We start from the raw sequence: 9,639 nt of genomic DNA on the forward strand, positions 1-9,639 counted from the left end.
AGGAAATACAGGTCGGACTGCCTCTTTAAGGTGCTACTGGACTCTCACACTTTTCTACTGTCAGCCCAGCATGAACCCTGGCTCTTACAACCTCAACATGGAACTGGATTCAACATGGGGAAGAGACCAGGTTAAACCAGGCCACATTGTGTTTGCATGCAGTACTGAAGCAATCACACAGTTAAAATCTGAATTTCTGGTGACCAACCAGACACCGCAGAGGAATGAGGCATTACAAAGGTTGCAATCCTAAGGGCATTTGCCTGGGAGTAAGGCCCATTGAGTAACATGGGCCTGATTTCTGAGTCCTGTTTAGGATTTAAAGGTAAAGGTTTCCCTTGCTTGAGAGCTAGTCCAATCCGACTCTAGGGGGTGGTGCTCATCTCAGTTTCAAAGCCAAAGAGCCAGCGCTGTCTGAAGACGTTTCCGTGGTCATGTGGCTGGCATGACTAAATGCCAAGGTGCACAGAATGCTGTTACCTTCCCACCGAAGTGGTACCTATTTATCTACTTGCAATTCCTTGCTTTTGAACTGCTAGGTTGGCAGGAGCTGGGACCAGAGACGGGAGCTCACTCCGTCATGTGGCACCAGAGTCTTGAACTGCCAAACTACAAACCTTCCAGTCTGCAGCTCAGTGTCTTAACCTCTGAGCCACTGTGGACCTCTGCTTAGGACTGCTTCCTCACAATGAGGGACAGAAGTGTGGGCCAGGATAGCCCTGATACAAACTCCCCAGGTGGTCTAGGTAAGCCACTCTTAGTTCTTCCGTACATTGGGATACTATTTATGGGAAGGGGCTGTGGCTCAGTGGCAGAGCATCCGCTTGCCATGCAGAAGGTCCCAGGTTCAATCCCCAGCATCTCCACTTAAAAGATCTGGCAGTAGGTGATGTGAAAGACGTCTGCCTGAGACCTTGGAGACCCACTGCCAGTCTGAGTAGACAGCACTGACTTTGATGGACCAAGAGTCTGATTCAGTATAAGGCAGTGTCACATGTTCAAGTGTGTGTTAATCTTCCAACGCTGTTTCAGGTATGAGGAGCAGCAGTCTTAATCTCTTCTAAATTTTGCTTTCTTTACTGACTTCTCAGCTATGTAATCCTGCACTCTCCAGTTTTAACAAGTTGAGACTACAGTAAAGGCCCTCTTTTTAGGAATCTTCATTATGTTACAAAGTTTCATACAGCTCTTTCCGACTCACCCCCCCCCCTGCCAAACAGGACAGGTAACAAAGCTTTGGTCTGTAGAAAGGGGGTTCTAACCGACACCCACCTGGGCTCTGGAGGTCATTATTGCCTTGGTATGAGCCATGCCAAGTATTTTATTCAGACTTTTCCTTTTAAAAAGGGTGTCTTGTCTCCAGGGGCTATGTCTGAGTACCCTGTTTATTTTATGAACAGGGCCACCCATGAACTGGACTTACATTGAAACAGACCACTGGCAGGGCTCTTTTTGTAGCAGGTACTCATTTGCATATTAAGTGACACACCCCTAATGTAGCCAATCCTCCAAGAACTTACAGTAGCTCCTGGAAGAAGAGCTCTGTAAGCTCTTGGAGGATTGGCTACATTAAGGGGTGTGGCCTAATATGCAAATGAGTACCTGCTACACTGGTCCATCAAGGTCTGTATTGCCTCCTCAGACTGGTGGCAACCCTCCAGGGGTCTCTTTTAGTTGGAGGTGCCAAGGATTGAACCTGGGACATTCTGCATGCTAAGCAAATGTTCTGCCTCTGAGCCACAGCCCCTCCCCAGAATGCTTTGGCGGCAGAAATATTTCCTCAGCACCAAGACTGGAGTGAAACACCCCAGCCAGCACAAGTGGCCTTTTCCAAGCCAGGAGCATGAAGAAGAATAGTTTGCAGGCAGACAATCCTTCTCCTTCCCCCCAGTATGTTCCTTCCTTTATGAGATCCCCTGCTAGCCTACAATATAGAGAGGAAGAAGAGATCGGATTAATACCCCGCCCTTCACTACCCAAAGGAGTCTCAGAGCAGCTTACAATCTCCTTTCCCTTCCCCTCCCCACAACAGACACCATGTGAGGTAGGTGGGGCTGAGAGAGCTCTTTCAAGGACTGCTCGTGAGAGAACAGCTCTGAGAGAACTTGTGACTGACATGAAGTCACACCAGCAGCTGCACATGGAGGAGTGGGGAATCAAACCTGGTTCTCCCAGATTCAGGGGACATACTGGCAGAGGAGTCACGTAGGTACGTTGGCCCCAGACCATTAAAGGTCTTAAAGATTAAAACCAGAACCTTAAAGCGGATCCGGTGCTCAGCTGGGAGCCAATGCAGCCGACAGAGCACCAGCTGGATATATGTGCCGACATACGAGTACCTGTAAGTACCCACACCGCTGTGTTTTGGACCAGCTGAAGTTTCTGGGTCAGCTTTAAGGGTAGCCTCACATAGAGCGAGTTACAGTAATTCAGCCTTGATGTGACCATTGCATGGATCACTGTGGCTAGGACAGAGCGTGAGAGGAAGGGAGCCAGTTGCCTGACTTGACTTTTAAGATCATTTCATGCATTGGCAGGTCTTTGGACATGGAATACTTGAGCTTCTGCTGAAGACACATTTACCTTACAGTTTCCCTATAGCTGCAATGCAGACCATATTCTTCCCCTCTGTGCTGAAGGAAAAAACGACTTAGCCTACAGAGCTAAGCTCTGCCTTGGAAGAGGAAGGCACCAGTCAAGGCTGTGCCTACCTCCTTGCAAGAGGCAGCCGTGTGCGTGGGATGGACTGCCTTAAGCTTGCTTTGTTCAGCAAAGATAAGTACTCCACCACACTTGATACCAGTCGTGCCAGACGCAGCCTGGTTTTGTATCTAGTTTAAGGATTTGCTTACAATGTTAACCTTTAAGGGGGAAGTTTGGTGACCGAAGCATTTGGAACTCCCTCCCCAGAGAGCTTCATCTGTCTCCCTCTATTGTGTCTTTCACTATCAGGCAAACACTTTTTTGTTTTATCTGGCATACCCCCCACAATTAACAGTGCTTGCCCTCCTTCCAGTGCCCTTTCATGTTTTCAACTGAACTTTAAAATTTTAACTGTCTTTTTTATTGTTTAAATGTTTTAATGTTCACTGCCTTGCGGACACTAATTGGGTGGAAAGGCAGCATAAAAACGTTTTTTAAAAATTATATATTAAACAAATAAAATAATCGGGTCATTAACAATGTTCCCTCTAAGCTGTGGAGTCTTGTGAGCAAAAATTCTACTTCGTGTGCTACTGCCATTAAAGTTGTGAGCGAGTGATTTGGCTACTGCATAAATCAGTTTGCTCTGGAGCCATCCTTCCTGAGCTAAGACAAAAAATGTGTGAGCCGGAGGCTAAAAACCTGTGAGCTAGCTCACACTAACTCAGCTTAGAGGGAACACTGGACTCATTAAGAAAAGTAGTGTTGCCTTTTATATCCTGCTTTCCTCTACCTCAAGGAGTCTCAAGGCAGCTTGCCATCGCCTTCCCTTCCTTTCCCCTCAACAGGGACCTTGTGAAGTAGGTGGGAGGGCTGAGAGAGTTCTGAAAGAACCATGACTGGCCCAGCAGGCTTCATGTGGAAGAGTGGGGAATCAGACCCGGTTCTCCAGATTAAGAGTCCACAATTCTTAACCAATAGCATATTTTTATCCTGCTTTCCCCCCAGTGGGGATGCAAAGCAGCTTATAAATTGTCCACCCCTTCTCCAACTTAAGTCACCATGCAAGAGACGTGAGGCCGAGAGGGTGACCTGTCCAAAGTCACCCTGAATGGGTGTCTACAGCCTGGAGGGAAAAAACGATCTGCCCCTTTAATAGAGGCTTGAGATGCAGAAATTGTCACAGTTGATGCTTTTTAATAACATAACAGTAAAATGTAACTGAGCCTTTATTAAGTAGACAGGACTTCTTTTCTCCAGGTTGTTGGGCAATCCTACCTCCATGGCCGAGTGGGGATTCAAACCTAGGTCTCACGGATCCTAGTTTGACACTATTTATTTGTTTTATTTATTTTTCAGGTTTTTACTCTGCCCTCCCAGCCGAAGCTGGCTCAGGGCGGCTAGCCTCCACTTTACAACACTAACCTCTGGAACCTTGCAACAGTTGCTCCCAATCCGCAGTTTACTTTAGGAGTAAGCCTGAAATGCAGATAACAGGGCCTGTTGGCCACGCAGTCCAGGAACCTTCCTTAACCACAAGATCACCTCACACCTCCTCTGGGAGCACAGCATTCCTTGCGTCACCTGACGGATTGCCTATTTGTGCAAGAATGCTATTAACAGCACCCGTTGGAAACAACTGGGCAGTTTATCCTGCCCTGCATAGCCGGGCGTGGCACATTCAGTGGCAGAGAGTTCATCAGAAGGCCACCCTGTCTATTCACCCTGTTATAGCTACTCAAAAGAATTCAAGAACCGGAGGGCCCAGTCCCGTTCATTTCAAGAGTTTCCACAAGTGGTAGCTAATCCTCAGTCTAGGTTTTGGGCCTGCCCTTCCTTTGCCCCACGGACCAGGCATATTCTAAGTACCACTCACAGTTACTACCAAGTTACTACTTACTCCTTCTCCTCCATTTGTGAATTTCAGCACAATGACCCACCAATTACATAGACTCAAACCCGAGCTAGGCAGTTTCTCCTTACAGCATGTTCTATAAATGCCTGTCAACAATGCTCATTGCAGTGTCTTTAGAAGTGCAGCAGAAGGGACCCCGTGCAGTCTTTTTGAACTAGGGCTGCCAGCCTCTGAAGGATGCCTGGATATCTTCCAAATTACAACATCTCCGGATTGTGAAGGTCAGTTCCCCTGGAGAACACAGCTGCTTCGGTGGACAGATTCTCGGTTATTATACCCTGCTGAGGTCCCTCCCCCTCTTCAAGTCCCACCCTTCTCAGGCTCTGCCCCCAAATCTCCAGGAGTACCCCGAGCTGGCAACCCTCTTCTGACCACATCAAAAATGAACTAGGACTTGGACAAGGGGCAAGCTGGAACAAGCTGCTGAAGGGCTTCTTGCGGCACTGACAGGCTGCTCTCCGTCATGCCTCTGAAAGAATTCCTTCCACCGGTCAATTTATCTGGATGACTGAATTGGGCCTTTGAATGACAGCTAGGGTTGCCAGGTCTGGATTGGAAAATACCTGGAGACTTTGGGGGTGGAGCCAGGAAAGGGCGGGGTTTAGGGAGGGGAGGGGCCTTGGCATGGTACAATGCCATAGAGTCCACCTTCAGAGCAGCCATTATCTCCAGGGGAGCTGATCTCTGTCAGCTGGAGATCAGTTGTAAAAGCGGGAGATCCCCAGGTCCCACCTGGAGGTTGGCAACCCTAATGACATCTGCACATTGTATTGAGAGTCCAGCAGTTCTAGAGAGGCCTGGTCACGTTCTTCTGAAAAGAGGTCCCACTTAGTATTGGAAGCACATCTAGATTTTACACCATGCACTTCTACCCAATGGGGTTGAGAACATTTCTCTCCCTACATGCTGTATTCGATTTTATTGCATTTACATAATTTATACTCCACCTTTCTCTCCAATGGGGACCCAGAGTGGTTTTTCTCATTCTCTCCTCCATTTCATCCTCACAACCACCTGGTCACAAGTCCTGGGTGACCTCAGGCCAGATTAAGGATTTGAACCTGGGTCTCCTAGACACCAGTCCAGTACTGACCACTATGCCAAATGGGGACTTTACTTAACCCTCATAACCAGACTCCTGCAAGGGAGGCTAGGTGAGGGAATGACTGGCCCAAGGTAACCCACACAACCTCACAACAGAGATTTAAACATGGGACCTTAGATCACGGGATGATCCCAGGAGCCAGTTTGGTGTAGTAGTTAAGAACACAGACTCTAATCTGGGAGAACCAGGTTTGATTCCCCACTTCTCCACATGCAGCTGCTGGTGTGGCCTTGGGTCCCTCACTAGTTCTTTCAGAGCTATTCTCTCAAGAGCCGTTCTCAAAGAGCTCTCTCAGCCCCACCTACCTCACAGGCTGCCTGTTGTGGGGAGGGGAAGGGATTGTAAACCGCCCTGAGACTCCTTCAGGCAGTAAAGGACAGGGTATAAGCCCAATCTTCCTCTTCATTCTAACCACGACACCATGCCAGCTTTGGAGTAAGTCAGTCTTGTCCTACCAAAAAAACCCCTCCAAACTTGAGCTTCTATATCAATCAACCTGTACCAGGAAGTCTGTACCTGTTGAAGTTCTACCCATGGCAGTCTTCCAAAAGTCAGAGGCAAAAGACACTGCCCGGGGAGCCAATGCGACTGCTTTTGCCAAGTCAGCTGCTTGCCAGGATTTACTCTTCCATTCAGACTGTCAGCAAGCCAGAACACAGCAAGAAATTGCTTGGCCAATTACAGGCTATGGTAGGAGTAGAAAATGAACTCATCCCCGCCGTCCTCCACAGTGCCTACTTTGGATCCTTTTTATTCCATTGGCACAAGTCATGCTGACACCTAGCTACTCTGTGTATCCTGCTTACAAACCCTTTACTTATGTGCCAGTCATTCATTCAGGACTCAGCTTTTCACACTCCTACGGAAACACATGATAAATTGCTTCTATTTCAGAGGACCATTTTACCTGCCCTGCTGCTTAGCTTCATCCAACTCACATCATGAGAAGACCTCATTTTTTTTAAATGATATTGAGATTTCCCATGACCTACATAGATAACCTTCAGAAGCTATTTATTGCCTCTTTTTTTCCTATAAAACCCCGTTACCATGGATTGAAACCTCATGCTTAGAGTGACTACAGTTTCATTCCTGTGCCTTTAAGAGCCAGGTGAAGATTCTCCTTGCCACTTAGCACACCAGGAGAAGCTTCACCTGTGGCAGCTTGGTGAAGTTCAGCTGCTCTTAAAGGCACAGAACAGTGGCAGTCAGAAAGGTGGAAGCCCTATTAAACAGAGCGTGCCTCACTTGGCAAATATTAATTCTACACCTTTCAGATACCCTTGGGAGATGCTCTTTCTCAGCTTGAAGCCTCAAATGGATACCTTTCCAGAAACTCCTGACCTCAGTTCTTTCCTGCAGTTTGTCAAAGCCCAGCCTCCAGATCCCACCGGTTACAGATCCTTTAAGAAGGAGTCCCACTGCGAACACAGAACACTTTGGGGGGAGAGGAGGAGAAAGGGGATGGACTCAGATGAGCTCCGGCGGCCTTCCCAGTTAATTAAGGACTGCCAAACCACCCTGCAAGCAATGAGGTCTCAGGATGATCCCCCAGCCACCATGGCTAACCACAAGCTAAAGAGTAAAACCGAATCAGCCCCCTCCCTTCCCTTACAAGGACAGTTTACTACTGCCTGCCCACTTCAGTGTGCCACTGTTTATTTTCACTCCTGCAAGGAGGATGTTACAATAATGATTTGCACCTGGGAGGATGCTCTGCTCCAAGCAAAGCCGGGAGATACTACAAAGCTTCCAACAGGGTTCACCGTAACCATTCTACAGCAAGGGCTACAGAATTTAATTAGTGTCTAGGGCATTTTTATCCCATCCTTCCTCCAAGGAGATGGGGGCCACATACTGTTCAGTGCACCGCCATGTTAAGCTCACAACCACCATGCGAGGTAGGTCAGGCTGAATAAACTTTTGTTTATATCTTGCGTTTCTCCCCAATAGGGAGGGCCCAAACCAGCTCCCATCGTTCTTCTCCCCTTCATTTTATCCTGAGCTTCTGACTGGCCAAAGGTCACCCGAAAAGGCTCCATGGTGAAGTAGGGATTTGAACTGGGAATGTTCCAGGCACTGGTCTGACACCCTGCTCACTACACGCCACTGGCTGTCATGGCTTGGGTCTCCTAGCTCAGAGTGTAATGCTCTAACCATTACACCACACTGTTCTTAATGATACCACAATGTTAGGTCTCTAGTTCTAAATTTACAGGCTTTTCATATGGCCTTCTCTTTTTTTTATTAACGGCTGTCTTTAACAGGCCCAGACCAATTTCTTTAGGGAAGCCATTTCTGCAAAGGGAAAGATTTATTGTTTGCATATATACTGCCTGCCTTACTCAAGTCCTCCCTATGGAAGTCTTGTTTATTTTTCTTCAGCTTCTCCAGCTTCCACCGAGGAGAGCCAGAGCCCTGGTTCAGGGTGGGATTTTCCATCTCGTTTTTTTTGTTTTAACTAGGACATCTTCCCTCAGGCCAAGTTTCCTACACCACCACTACCCAGACACGCAGCATCTCATTTACCACTGGCACTACTAAAATACCCACCCACCCCCATTCATTCTCCCATTTCTCTCCCCCACCACTCAAGGTAGAGATGGGTTATTGGAATCCTTTAAAAGCTTTTCGGGAGGAGATTTTTTTAAGACGTGGAAGGAAAATGAGATTTAGATATTTATAATCCATGTCAGCCAACTGAGACCATTACTCAGCATTCTAGGTTGGAAAGTAAGGATTTTGGACAGAAAAAAAAAATCGGGCACACTAAGCCGCTTATTCCCACAAGAAAATGCCCCCGCTTCTGTACTAGCCCCGAAAACAGCACTGCTTGAGATATCAGTTTCTCCGAAGCTTGGCACATCTTCCAGAGAGGAAACTGGCCCCATATGACCACAATTGGGCCACGGGATTAATAAAAACCGTGTCCCGACAGCCTACGAGACGCCGAGAGGCTCCAAGAGACAGCCACGCTCAAGCGCTTAATCCGAATCATTCTGGAACGCCGCCGGTGCCAATGGATGATTTGCGGCGGAGAAGCCCGTGCGCGCGTCGCTCCAACGCCGGACCGGCCGCCTAACCCGCCTCAAGCAGCCTCCAAAGAGCCTCTCTTCGCCCGCCGCCGTCTCCCCTCCCCTGCTGGAGCTACTCACGAGACTAGATCCGTGCCGCTTCGTGCATGATCCTTCCACCACCGCAGCCGGCGAATGAGCCGACACCGTCGGCCCGGTTAAATATTCCGTCGCGCTCGACCCTTCCGCGGCGCAGCTAGCCACTCACAGCGAGAGAGATGGTTTTAATCAGATGCTGGCAGCTGAGCGCTGCCCAGGAATGCGCTGTGATGTTTTTGCTGCCTCGGCTTTGGCTACTCCCCCTCAACGTGTCTGGGGCTTCCAAACTTAACTCCTTCCGTCCCGGGCGGGCGCGTGGGAGGCCGCTCGGCGGCGTGCGCGGATCCTAAAGCACGAGTGAGTGGGTGGGGGAGTGGGGGAGTGAGTGGGTGGGGGCAGTCAGGATACGGCCGAGGCCTCGGGGAGGAAGAGATTCTCCCGCCCCACCTCCATGAATGAGGCCGGACTGGTACCGCACGCGTGTCTCATTCCTCAAAAGCTATTGGAGTAAGGGAGGGCGACAGTGCAGCATTTTGTGGGTTTTCTATGGCACTGACTCCACGGGTCGTTTGTTTTCATGGCTGGGACCCTTACTTTATCCTCAAGCAATTAGTCTTTATTTATATGTGGTTTTTAAATATACACACACACACATACTGCACACTTTCTGTAACAAGGGCTTCACAGGTGGCAATCCTAAAGACACTCCGAAGGAACCATGCCCCATTGAGTAATGCGTGTCTTACTTCTGAGTAGTTCTGGTTAGGCTTGCTCCCATAGTGTTCCACGGTTCTTGATTCACTGGAATTTCATTACTGATTGGGTGAAGGATTGGGACTCAAGATGCAGCCGTCACCTCAGAA

The 9,639-nt window shown here is 48.6% G+C and overlaps 1 protein-coding gene across 2 annotated transcripts in view; it reads right to left on the minus strand.

The window, feature by feature from the left end:
- DAB2 (Dab, mitogen-responsive phosphoprotein, homolog 2 (Drosophila)) overlaps nucleotides 1-8,974 on the minus strand; it is a 43,211-nt gene extending 34,237 nt beyond the window's left edge. For both annotated transcript variants that reach the window (XM_015420158.1, XM_015420157.1), the window contains exon 1: nucleotides 8,819-8,974. The gene's annotated coding sequence lies outside the window, so the exon portion shown is untranslated. The remainder of the gene's footprint in view (nucleotides 1-8,818) is intronic.
- Nucleotides 8,975-9,639: the final 665 nt, after the last annotated feature.

The sequence above is a fragment of the Gekko japonicus genome, unplaced genomic scaffold (assembly GCF_001447785.1).
Source record: "Gekko japonicus isolate JY-2015 unplaced genomic scaffold, Gekko_japonicus_V1.1 scaffold86, whole genome shotgun sequence".
Classification (NCBI taxonomy): Eukaryota; Metazoa; Chordata; class Lepidosauria; order Squamata; family Gekkonidae; genus Gekko; species Gekko japonicus.